At 41.5% G+C, this 13,762-nt stretch overlaps 1 protein-coding gene across 3 annotated transcripts in view; it reads right to left on the reverse strand.

Moving 5' to 3' along the window:
• The window catches only part of GREM2 (gremlin 2, DAN family BMP antagonist), a 41,739-nt gene extending 28,253 nt beyond the window's left edge, over positions 1-13,486 (reverse strand). Inside the window, exon 1 of one of the 3 annotated variants that reach the window (XM_066178850.1) lies at positions 13,124-13,486. The gene's annotated coding sequence lies outside the window, so the exon portion shown is untranslated. Of the gene's footprint in view, positions 1-9,333; positions 9,382-13,123 lie in introns of those variants that run through there. The other 2 variants (XM_066178851.1, XM_066178852.1) reach the window with 2 other exon arrangements.
• Positions 13,487-13,762: the final 276 nt, after the last annotated feature.

Here is a 13,762-nt window from a genome sequence, read left to right on the forward strand (position 1 = left end):
AGTAAAACTTAATCCCTGTTAAGATAAAGTCTTAAGGCAAGTTACCCAACAAAAAGTTTGGGGCTTCATGTTCACAAACTAGCACTCTAAACATTGTTATTTGTAAAATTCCTTTGACCTTTTTTAACAGCCTAGTCTTCTGCATAGTGAAAACAGGTGGGAGGAAAGAAGGAAAATGCTGCTTTTACCCACCACATAACTAAGCAGTGCCACAGAGGCCAGACACATTTAGATTCTTCTTAAGTTACTCAGAAATTGGGCTGAAATTTCCAGAATAAAAGCAAAATACTTCTTTCATCAACTTATGCATGAATCAAGGTTTTACTGCAAGTCATACACGTATGCAAGGTAGGGCCAACAGGTATATTTTAAGTAAAGGGTAAGCTGATATGAGAAGGTGACCGAGACAGAGGAGCAATGTCAAAGCAGTTCTGGATTCCTGAATTTTTTAGTGTAGCAAAATAACACAATCCTATGAGCAGAAAGAGAGAAAGAAAAAATGGCTAAATACTTAGCCCTTGTCTCCCCTCACCCCTACTGTGCCCTGCAGACCTGCCCTGTGAACAGGAGTAGGCAAGATCTACAAATGTGAAACCCTTCTTCTTGCAGACACCGGTGATTGCTGTCCTCAGCAGAGATTCAGCCAGTGTTTGTCTTTCTCCCTTCTCTCTTCCACATTCCCCCTGCAGACCTCTAACAACTCTGCATCAGGGCAGTAGCTGCATGCCACAAGATGATCTGGAGAGAGACTGCAGTCTCAACATAGCATGGAGATGACTCAGTTGTAACAAAGTAAATCATCCTTCTATGATAAGTCAATAGTGAATGAGTAATTTCATCTGTCAGGAGTTAACATGCAATCACTACTTGTAAAGGTTACCCAACATAAAATCTACTAGTGGTTAGACATGAGTTCCCTCACATATGCTAACCAAGAAGTCTGTGAAGGAATAAATCCCAGATGACTTGTCATGAGAAGCCTTAAAAACAGCAAGTTGTATGTATACATTCCTAGAAAAAGACTATACCCTAAGAGATGGTTAGTTTACAGCCAGACATCTTACTTAAAGATGCATCTTGTAAGGATTTCTCAGGAATCATGTTAAATTGCCATGCAAAAATACTTTAAAAAACAGTGAATGTGTGAGCAGAATAGTTTGCAATGAAAAAAAAAAAAATCCTAAAGCAGCTTTAAAAAGCCCAAAACACTTGTTGAACCCACACACACTGTGAAGCCATAAACAGCCTGGAATTTAACTTCAGACCACTGAAAAGTTCAACTCACTTTTCATTTCTGTCACTATTTGTAATTTTTTTTTCAGTTACATAAAAGCATTAATCTGTTTGGGTTTTCTTCTTGAATGTACTTTTCAAGTTATTATATAAATTTCTAGCACCGCATGATATCTTTCCTATAAACTCTCTGAAAACATAGCTTATGATGTTTAAAACATTCTATTTAATTAAAAGAAATTAACAGTCCTCTTAAAATTTGCAAGCAGCAGTTGTGTATTCTGAAATCCAGGCTGTAAGTATACATCCCTTAAATTTTCCTAACTTCTTGAATAAATAGATCCTTTGAGGTTTCCCAGGTAAGATATATTTTAGATTATTTAGGCTACCCAAAGAATGCTTTTGCCACTCTGTGCAAGTAGAGCTGAAAGTGCATCTATCTTGCTATAAGTAAGGTGACTCTTAGAGAATGAAGTTCAGAAGTGTTAATGTCAACCCTTTAGTGGACATATCCTTGATAGGTTAACTTCATGTCTCAAAGCACTTAAGCTAGGTTAACTCAAATTTGAAATCAATTCTAACCTTTACAATATATGCAAGTCAGAAAAAGCTGACTGAACAATTTCAAAATTAAATTATACAAGTTTTATCATAAAGCCTAAGTAGGTACACAGCAGTTTTGAAAGTTTCCATTTAAATATTATGAGGACTCACAACTACTGTGAAAATCACACAGAGTAAAAGGCATAACTGAAATGTCCAAGAACAATATATGTATAGAATAGTTCATCTCATCGCAAGCAAATCCTCTCTTCCCTACTTTATAGTACTTAGCTTTAGATATGCTGCTTCAAAAGAGAAAAGTGTGAGGGCAATTAGCAATTGTTGTCTCTTTCTTTTACTACAGTAAAAATCCTTTTAGAGGTATGGATGGCCTTGTGCAAACCACAGATAAAAACTCTGGATGTCCCAGGTTAGAAACATTAAATAGTGAAGGGAGCATAGCAATACACACTGGGGTGAAATTATTACTGTATAGAAGGCATGGTTAAAAGTGTTAGGTTTTTTAAGTATAAAAGTATATTTGCATTGTCTTGAAGTAATACATTGTTCTCCTTCTCTGTGCAAGGAATTTAATCCAGTGTGTGCAAATCTGCATGAGAATTCACATCCTTATAGGCTTTGCAGGAGAACAAAACATTTCATTTTTTTCTGCATCTACACATAAGATCATAGCTACCTCTTTTAGATACTATTCATATTTGCTCACATGCACATGTTATCACCCTGCAATATGCAGTTAATAAGAGAAACACGTTAGCCTTTCATTATTTTTTTAAAGTGTTCAATGGCAATAGGAGTTTTTACAGCTCATAAAGTGAACCATAAGGTTCTGTTCAAACAATGACAGCATTACACAATCACAGAATGGTTTGGGTTAAAAGGGAAGTTTAAAGACCTGCCAGTCCAATCCCCCTGCCATGGGCAGCAACATATTCCACTAGACCAGGTTGCTGAAAACCCCATCCAACCTGATCTTGAACATCTGCGGTGATAGGACATACACAGCTCTCTGAGCAAGCTGCTCCTAGGTCTCACCACTCCCATTAGCCCATGTCATTTTAGAAGATTTGGGAATTCTGGTCTCTAGGCTCTCTCTTAAACAAGAACCTTATCTAAAGATTTTCCACACTTGGCAACTAAGCCCATCTGTCTAGACCACTAAGGCCACTCAGTACTAACAGCATTTTCAAGACATCACACAAGCAGTCTTCACCTACCAGCATCACCAGTTAGAGGATATACAGTGTTTTGAACACTTACATCAACATTTACAGCAGTTTCTGAGCCAGTTTCCCATATGTATTGATTGTACACCATTTCAGACATGCCAGAGGGCACAAAGAAGGGCTGGAAGAGAATTAAGACACAGCCTAATGGCCAAGGACAGGATGATCCTTTTAATTTATAAGTTCAGATCTATGCCTAGCTAAAGTGACGTCACAATGGCATAGCTGTAGGCAGAAGAACAAAATATAGATACTCTCTGGACCATTAATACTTTGTGATGCTTTGGCAGGGAGAGTTCATAGAGTTAATTTTCCTGACAGTAGCTGGTATACAGCTGGTTTGGATATGACAGTGTTGATAACAGAGGGAAATTTTTGTTACTGCCAAGCAGCACTTTCACAGCATCAAGGCCTTTTCAGCTTCTGCTTCTGATCTGACCTCACTAGAACGAAGGCTGGGGATGAACAAGAAGTGGGGGAACACAACCACGACAGCTGACCCCATCTCACACATGGGACATTCAAGATCTTACAGTGACACGGTAGGAGAACTGTTTGCAGTGTTGGCATTTGTCTTGCCAAGTCAACACCGCACACGGTGAAGCCCTGCTTTCCTGGGTATGGCTGAACCCCTGCCTGCACATGGGAAGGAGTGAACAAATTCCCTGTTTTGCTTTGCTTGCGTGTTCAACTTTTGCTTTCCCTATTAAACCATTTTTATCTCGACCCTCAAGTTTTCTCACTTCTACTTTTTCGATTCTCTCTCGCGATCCCACCACGCAGGGAGTGTGTGAGCAGCTGTGTGGGGCTTGGTAGTCAGACAAGGCTAAACCATGACACAGACTTCAGAGATTATTAGATTCTGTCACCTAAACAACACTGGTCATGAATTGAAATCAAAAGGCCATCACACAATCTTTAGGAAAGGCTTACAATCAGCATGAAGTCAGAGCTTAAAAAACACACTGAAGCATGAGCCGCACCCAAAAAATTCTATCAGCACTACTGTGTGACCAAATGCTATATATGTTATTGTACACCTAGAAGTTCAAAGTGTATCTGTTGCTCAAATTAAGGCATCAGCCTTAATCGCAGTAAACTAAGGCAGTGTTCAAATGTTTTTAAAGGAAAAATAAATATATTGGTGAAAAAATCTAATTTGGTGCACTTCATAATCAAAAAAATCTTAAATTGCAGTTCACTTTTATAATAGAAAATATGCCTCCCTTTAATGAATACAAACCTAATCATGCAGATTCTAATTTAACAATAAAAACAATTTGGGGTGGTTTTATAAACAGTGACAATAAACCTAAAGCCATAATAAATAGAATGACCAGTAAGTTTCAATGTTCTTAAAAAACGCATCTAAATTTCAGTGTGGAAGAAGAAAAGCCAGACAACAAGCACAGCATTAGCATCTCAAACTCTCTCTATTTTACACATTCAGATAAAGTAACAGCTTAAGTCAATCCTGTTTGACTGCTATCCAGTTATTTGTATGAGTAAATGAAGCTGGAGTCAGAGTGGGGAGATGAACTGGCAGCGTGCCGTAGAGCCTTGAGTTACAATTTGTGTATAATGGGGCACACTGCAAGCACTCTGATTGTAGTCAATCTATCTGTGTGGACAAAGCTAAGCAGAAGAGCCGAAACAGGCAATACTCTGGTTTACCTAATGACAGAGATTTCTTCAATCTGCAGGTGAACTTGCCGAGGACAGATCTGTAGAAGAGCTCTCCCCAGCTGTGGCCTGAAGCCCCAGAGCTATGTGCACAGCAGTCTCCCTTGAGACAGGAAACCCTTGGTTTGGACTTTGTACCCATGCATTTCCAGTTCTACTGCCTGAAAGGATCACCTAAAAACAGAATAAAAATTCCCATGGTTCCTGGAAGTTTCAAAGACTCTACAACATGCTGGGCTGTACTACAGCCATGGTTATAATGGAAAGGCATGGCCTTTAATGAAATGATAAATCAGCTGGCATGGCAAAGTCATCTCCACTGAATCCACAGACCTTTAAAGACCATTTTGAGGGGGGCAGGGAGAGGAACGAAGAAGAAATGAGACTGTTCCTCCACAGCTTGAACAAATTACATCAGATTTTAATACCTGAAGCAGGTTAGGAGTTCACATTCACATCTTACATCACCAGGAAAATGAATGAGTATTTTGGGGTGACTTCATGGGTAGCATACAAATCCATAAATTTCACACAAAGAGTGATCCTTGCTTTTTAGGCTGGTTTATAAGAAATTTCATAGTTGAGAGGAGTGTGGAAATAACTAATTTCCATAATCACCAATTTATCAAATAAATGTATTACCATACACAGCATGAACAGCTAACCCTAGTAGCTTCTATAACCAATAGTGACTTCATCCTGCAGATCCTACTAATTACCAACACATGGTGAGAAATAATCCACTAGCCTTTAGTGCTGCTTGGAAGCACACAGTGAGTATCTGCCCACTTTAGCAAGAGATCTGCCATTTTGGAGGTGATGAAGACATTTACAATAGTAGCTTACAAATCACCATGTGATTACGCATTTCCCTCTACTCCTACTATTTCCAAAATGATTTCCTGCATGCAGTTCATAGCAGGAACTTCATTCGATTTTACTGATTTGTAAGCCGCATTTGTGACCATGTAAAAATGACAAGCTCTTAACTCGAACTTAGGAACAAAAAGTCATCCCTGTGGCCTTTTCTTTCTTCAGAATTCACTCTCTAGTTGAAACATTGGCCAAGGCACAAACAAACAAATGTTAGTAAACATGAGACCGGACAGCTATTGCTTCTCAAGAGCAAAGTCTGCCAATGCCAGATACGGATCCAGAGATATTGCTGGTTTTACGTCTTCCAGAGTAACCTTTCCAAGGAGCTACACCCTTGTCTAGCTTGCCCAAATACTGAAAATTGCTGTTTATGACTGTGGCTTTAATAGCTGACCTAACCAGAAGTGCCAAGAATCAAACCACAGACTCTGAAAAGCAACGGCATCCATAAGATACAGACTCCTTATTTTGAGAGACTATGCTATGAGATTCCCAACACTAAGCCACATGAGACGGCTTTGCCAGGCTAACAGTTCAGATTCCGCAAATCACATCCATATTGTTAAGTTTTTTTTAGCGTCTGGTGTACTTTTAAATGGACACCAAATCTGTTTGTCAGAGAGAGTCTGAGCTGCTAAATAAATAGTGATAAATTTCCTAATACTACTGGGCAGAGTGTTCCTGCAAGTACAACGTGTGTTTATCAGTTTCCCACTGAGCTAGCATTGACTTTCAAATTTCCTTTAATCTTATTATAGTAAACATAGTACAGCTCTCTGGCAAACAAGAGGAACATTCTTCCTGTAATATCATATGCTTCTTTTAAAGAAATCTTAGAGATGTCCAGAAAATAATTAGGATCAACTTGGAATAACACAATAAACTTGTTTCCAAAGAAACAAGTTTCACAAAATACTGTATTTTTGGACTGGAAAAAAACATGGCTATTTTTATAAAGAGAAGACTGGCAAATTCTGATAGGTACCCAAAATAGTGTTTGCATGTAACATATTTTTCAAGTCGGCTATTGAAACACCAACAGACAAATATTTTTCTAGTTGGAAGCAGTCTACCTGAATTGAAGGAAAAAGTAACCGGGATTTTGGATTTAGAATTCAGTAAATAGGAGACTTTACTTTGTGAAGGAGCTTTTGCAATGCTCCTTCGAGAAGAAAGAACATCAAGTGCAGACAACTTTATAAAAAATTAGATAAAGAAAACAAAATGGGATCTATTATGGTACAGTTTCTATTTAAAGCCTCTTCATTTGAGAGGACTGTATGGTAGACAAAGATGGGATTTGTCTCATAGTTCAAAAAAACCCAAAAACCTAGGCTGAGTTGTTGAATAACTTTATGTAAGTGACTGAAGGGACTTTGGGAACCTGAAAGCAAGACAGTCTCAGGTGACACATACTAGCTCAATTTCCAGTTGTGTGCATTTCTCTTGTTTACTTCAGGGTTTATATGGAAAAAGGTCATTACATATATGAAAAATGGAATGCAATGGTGCTATTTTCACATACCTTCTGTGATTTTTGAACAAAACAATAAATATTCCTAATAATCAATTTCTGTGACATTTAAATCTCCAGCTTCAGCTACCATTAAGAAGCCACACGTTCTGAGCTATGACTTTACCAAAGGTTCAGCTTCAGCAAGGAATGGAAGTGTTAAAGAGACAGATGAACAATATTCTCCTGCCTACATGGAATCAAAGATGCTCAGAATTTGTTTCAGTTTGTAAGCAGTCACTCTTCAGACTATCTTGGCAAAAGCTGTTCTCACTGAAGGATCAGGCAAAGTTTCCATGGACATCATTAATGAAGAATATAGACCAAAGTCAACAAACATGCTTAGTATAAATCCATTGCGTGTAGTAATCTGAAAGGTGTCAGCCAAAGAACAATTTAAATCAAAATACAAGCGATAGCCATCTCTCTCTTTATTAGTCGACTTTACTGGATGCATCCATTAAGTCATGCAACATGTTCACATATTCCCATCTTCTTTGCTTGTCAGGCTCCTCTTGTTCCTCACAAAGGACACTGAACTCCAAATTATGTTGACAGAACAAGAACAGACAAACGATAGATGGATCATAACAAAGAACATGCCTAGAGCAAGGACGTCTGATATCTGAGAGCTTCCTTTTAGATGTTTTCCTTTTGGATAGAAGCTCTGACCCACTATTTACACCCCTACCCCAAGCTCTCCCACATATTTTTAAATGACAACTTTCCAGATGTTATCTCAATGGAGACTGGCCAGATTTATGGGCAGGATCTCGCTTAACTCTAAGCCAAGCTAGTGTTTTGGCCTCACTGGAAATGAGATTAGGTCTGAGATTTGCACCAGGGAAAAAAAAAACCTGCTGTTCCATGCCAGAAATGGTCATGGAGAATTTTTACAATGCTGTTTGTTTTTTTGTTAGCACTACTGTATAATATCAGTCTATTTGAGCATTATCATAACAGCACTTAAGTAGGGTAATAGGATAGATGAGACATGGCTGGAATCCACAATAAAACTGCATGTAAACGGAGACGGGCAACTAATTCACATCTAGACCAGCTCAACACAGTTTTGCAATTAACTCCAGAAAGTTTGTACAACACAAGGTCAACAAGGCGTTCTGCATGTGCTGTACAAGTGTTGTTTCCAAGTTTTAAGAGATGTCAAAAATTCAGGAATTTTTCAAGATTTATTGCGTTAAATCCACAGTCTGATGTTGTATTTGCGAACTGCCCATCACACTCAATAAAAACTAGTTCCAAAATGAAATTTGGAGGGTAAATAATATATTTTCCTTTCGTGGTGTACTTTACTTCTCCCACTTCCTTAACACAAAATAGACAGAAACAAAATCTTTGAGTCTTTCTCTACTTGAATATATCACAGTTTTAATTTCCTCAAGTTTCACTGCAAATTATGGTTTCTTAAAATATTCACTTCCTAAGCAACAACTCTAAGACTGTCAGAAATGAGAGATAAATTTACCCTTTTTCTTTCTCTAAAAATCTTGTAAGCAAGACAGTAGCACGCATGTTTCTACATACAACTCACGTTTACAGTATAACCAACTCTATATGGCAGCACAGTCTGAACTGACTTTAGTAAATCCCCCTAACTTTTATGACTAATCTAAAATACACCATTATAACTCTTAGAGATATTATCTGGACAGCAACAAAGAACAAAATATTCGGAATGTCACAGATAAGTATGGTTAAGCACAGAAGGAAAAAAAAAAAAGTTGAAAGTAGGTGCTGTAAGATGACTTTTTGAGAAAGACAGGTAACAACTAAAGTTGCCATGATTGTATCACACCAGATATTGAAAGATGGATTGCCCTCTGCTTTAATGTCCTGGAGCGAGACAGATTTTTATGGTCTGTTTCCCTTTCTGAAACAGCCTTCGAAATTCTTCTTAAAATCGATAATAAAAGGCTTAATGCATTGAGAACAAGAAATACCATGGTTTCAAGTGACATAACATCATCTACACAACTCACGTTAAAATCTATACTTCATCCCACAGAGAAGCTATGCATTGAAATCAGACTTGGAGTAGACAACTTCTAGCAACAGAAATACAGTCATGTGAGAAGGAAACACTCTCTTGTTTTTCACTTCCTATTGTTCCGCATAGCACAACATTTTCTGCAATCTAAAAGCAGTCTTGGAGCAGTCACAGTGATCCAGGACAAGAAGAACATTTGTATCAAGCATGCTATACACATGCAATCTTACCCTTTCCATCGTGATCCAATGGAAATGTATGGAAAACTGAAGAGTTGGTAAGAAATCCACTTTTTGCAGCAATGAAAACCATCTTCTGTTTCTAGGTCAAAGAAGGATCTGATCCCTAATTGCTCCAATAACACTTTTTTAAAGTAAGAAATGCTTTCATAAAAGAGATAACTGTTTATAATTAATAAAATAATTTTTCAACTTTATTTTCCCCAGAGAAGCAAACTAAAGGAAAACATGAAACTGTAAGAAGCCAGTCAAATCACCAAAACACAGAGAATGGAAATTTTTTTCTCTTTATAGTGAAAACTGCAGAAAAAAAAGGTTTAATATGTTTAAATCAAGCTTGAAGTTTTAAGTGGGTGTTTCTAAACATCTCCCCTTACACATCTCCCCCTGCCTGAGGCAACTAGAGTCCAGGATCAGAGCATGATTCTGATCATGTGCTGGAACCCAGGAACTACCCCCCACAGGTGGGATCTCCTCCCAAGCCATACTTCTGATGCCCTGCGGAAGATGCAGTCAGCCAGCAGGCTGCACCAAGGGAACACAGTGAAGCATTTCTAAATGAGAGTTTTTAAGATTCAAGCCAAAATTTCTCACAGCTCCCAAACGCAATGAGGAATATAAGCAGCCTTATGGACCTTTTTACACAGAAGGGCTACAGTCAGTGACAGGTAAACAACCATGAAGAAGCACCAGCTGTCCTTTCCTAAATGCAACTGCTGGGTCCTAACCCAGCAGACAAGTACAAGGCTACACTATCCAAAGTTCCCACTCAAAAACTCGTCTGCTATCACATGCCAGACTAGAGAAAGAAAACCAAAACAAATTAGCCATCTTCCTTTTGAACTGATGAGATCTCAGCAGGACAGCCCCGGTTGGTTGCAGGGCTGTGCTTTGCAGCTGAGCCAGGAGTTTTTGGTAACAGATATGGGAGCAGTGGTGCAAGAAGCAGGGACTAGCCTTTGCCCCTGGCAAAGACGGCTACTATGGGCTTCAGACCGTGTGGTACCTCAGTTACAGCATGCTGCAAATTGACCAGGTCTACTTCAGCAGCTAGCACAGCCCAACAGGAACTGACAGGCACAGCAAAACATTTAGGTACAGCAAACACTGTATGTATTTTACAGGGTTTTACTTCAGGCTAGATCTGGTCCTACGGATTGCATTTCCAACAACAACTCTAGCATGTCCTTTAGTTTAGATTCACCTTAAAGGAATCCAACCAGCCCACCATGAGGTATATGGAGATGGACAGTAAGGGAAACACCTGAAGGATAGGCGTCAAAATCCCACTCCTGACATGAACCACAGCACTATAAATGCACAACCACACCCGAAAGCATCTGTGAGCGGAGGGAAAGACTTCTTTGTACTACTCTAAGATACTCCTCAGATGTCAGTAAATCTGCACAGTAGCTTGAACCACTCAATTCTTACTCAGTAACTTGGAACTGCTCATTGAAACAATTCTAACTCTAGATCAGAAACTGGCAATTACCACTGTACCAACCCCAAATTGGAATTTACCAGTTTGTGATGATTGGGTTAGAATTATTATGTTATTTTAGCAATAGTGTTAGAATCAAACCAGCTACCAAATTTATTAAACAAAACTCAAACAGGACTATTTATTACAAAAGATGATCTGGATCTCTCAGATTCGCACTTTTATAGACATTGACAAATGGTGACTGAAACCAAGCATTTTCCAGTTTACTGTTGCAGTTCAGTGGGTACTTCAGATATTCATTTTTACCCTCACCTGATTCTGTGAAAAGAAACAAAAATCTCCACAGTTAAATTCTTCAACTTTTCATACATTTGTTCTATTCCCAACTGAAAGTCATGCACAGTCTATTTGAAAGATCAAAAAACCAATATATTTCAGCTAAACATATCAGCTCAAAATCTTAGGTTAGCGGCATTTATTTTTGTGGCACTCTTGCAGAGGTCTTACTGATGCTTTTCAGTGACACATCTTTCACTTACTTATCATACTGCAATGGAAGACTGAGCAAAACTCACAGCTACCAGACACACCTCCTCCCCACACACAAGAGCTCTGCCGAAACAGCGGGCTGCAAGAGAGGTGAGAAGGCAAAATCCTGCTTACTAGGTCTCTCACTCATCCTACAACAGAGATTTTGCAAACCAGTCCTCTCTTTTCAGCTGCACAGTGATCACAAATGTTTAGAACTCAGGACTTCACTTGGATGACAGCAGTTCATGAGGACCATGCAAGAGAAGTGAGAGACAGACCACTTGCTCAGAGCCTGAACACTGTCACAGCACCCTCACGTCCTGGCTCTCAGCATGGACAAACAGCTTATTCCACACAGTTACTTTCTGGAAGCAATTTTTTTTAAATCTTAGGGTATTACTCTTCTCCAATTTTGCAAGTAATGAAGAAAGACCAGCCTGAGAAGCAGGAACCAACTTTTGCAAGTGAAGCATCTGCAATAAAATACATCAAGCATTATAAGCAAATACTTTAGGCTGTGCGTACTCCTTGAAGCTCCAGAAACAACCTAAGCCCCTAAGGAAACAGAGCATCTGTATTGTATTGGCACGGGTGGGAATGCAAGATTCTGAAGTGATTGCTGATTTCACTCTGGTTTAGCAAGAAATAGCCTTGAAGCAGCCTGATAACCGACTTCCTAATTGGGGCTGTGAGCTGACATCGCTTGGGCTTGCACCTGCTGCTTCATGATTGTTGAAAGGTCTGTGGGATTCATAACCTGGGGCTTTTTCTCAGGGAATCTCTATCATTGACCTGAAGCTCACCTGACTACTCACTGGGAGTTCATTCTGATTCTCTTCTTTCAGAGAAAGAAAAAAAAAAAAAAAAAAAAAAGAAAAAAAAAAAGTTTAACTTGTTATGAGCTGTTAATTTTGTCCTCAAAATCCAGCAAAAGTTATATAACCACTTTCACAATAGCATGCTAAAAATAAGAGCTCTTCAGCCAAATGCCACTGCAATTTTTTATGAGACCTGTGCCTCCAATTCTGCAAGACCTGTGGAAGAACAATTATTTCCTTAACTTTACCAGAAAGTCAATCAGGAGCTCCTTGTGAGACAGACATGGGTTTGTACAATCCTCAAGTTCAAGGTAAAAAAAAAAAAAAAGAAAACGAGTGCCTGTATACACACACGTATATTTCCAAGTCATGACTTAAAGTAATGCTATTCGCTCTTGGAGCTGATCCCTCGTGGGGTTTCATAATCACGAACCATCATTAACCCAAAGCAAAGAAAGAAAGGTACAAAGGGGCACAGGTTTCAAGCACGAGCTATTTTATTTTTTTTTTTTTTCTTTTTCCTCTGGGAGGGAGCGTGGGGACGCGACGCACGACGCTCCAAGCGCTGGGGGACCTGGCCACGCAGGTAACTTGCCCGGGCGCTCGCAGCAAGGCAGCCAGAGCTCGGCGCCGCTCTCGCTGATTTCGTCCCGTGCCCCTGCCAGCGCCCCGCGGGCGGCGAGGGCTCGGACGTGCCGCTGCCCCGAGGCGTGCGGCGGCCCCGCCGAGCTCCCCGCGCCGTGCCGCGCCGTGCCGGGCCGGGCCGGGCCGGGCGGGCAGCGGAGGGCGCGGTGCGGAACGGGGCTGCGGGCGGCCCCGCGCTGTCACCGCCGCCGCCACCGCGGGCCCCGCCGCCTGTCCCCGCAGGGGCGGTAAGAGGGCAGGGGAGGAGGAGGAGGAGGAGGAGGAGGAGGAAGGGAGCTCGCCGGCCGCAAGAGCAGCGGTGCCGGGTCAGGGCGCTGGGCGCCCCCCGGCAGCCCCATACCTGCACGGAGGCGGGGAAGGGTCCGCAGCGCGCTCTGTCCGCCGGCTATAGATCCCAAGGGGCGATGAAGCGGGGTGGCGGTCGCCGCCCTCTGCCGCTGCCGCTGCTGCCGGTGGCGGTGGTGCGAAGCCCTCGCCGGCTGCAGATGCCCATAGGCGCTCGGTGGGGCCAGCGGTGCGCGGAGAGAGCGAGGCGGCTGTGCCGGTCCCGACGGCTGCGGGGAGCGCGGCACTGCCTCGGCGCAGCCACTGCCCGAGGAGAGGATCAAGGCCCCGCTTTCGATTGGCTCCGGTGGCCAAACAGCTCACACCGGCCTGCCCGCCCGCCGCCTCCCGCCCGCCTCCCCTCCGTCGCCCCACGCGCTCCGCTGCCGGCGGCCCCGCTCCTCCCTGCCGCCTTCCCAACCTGGCGGGCACAGCCAGCTCCGCTCTTTCCCCGTCACACCCTCCCGCTCCCCCCTTCGCTCCCGCCCCCCACCCTAAAACGACGTCCAATCCCGAGCCCTTTGTTTATGTAGGGACATTCTCACCCTGGGTTTGACAAAATACCCTCTTTCCCTTAGCATCTTCCTCCGTGAGCTGGAGGACCCGCAACTTTAAGCATTCATGACATTTTGTGTCATGCTCAATATCCAGACAC

This window comes from Chamaea fasciata, unplaced genomic scaffold, assembly GCF_029207755.1.
Source record: "Chamaea fasciata isolate MVZ Bird 193981 ecotype frontalis unplaced genomic scaffold, bChaFas1.0.hap1 SCAF_3, whole genome shotgun sequence".
In the NCBI taxonomy this organism is placed as follows: Eukaryota; Metazoa; Chordata; class Aves; order Passeriformes; family Sylviidae; genus Chamaea; species Chamaea fasciata.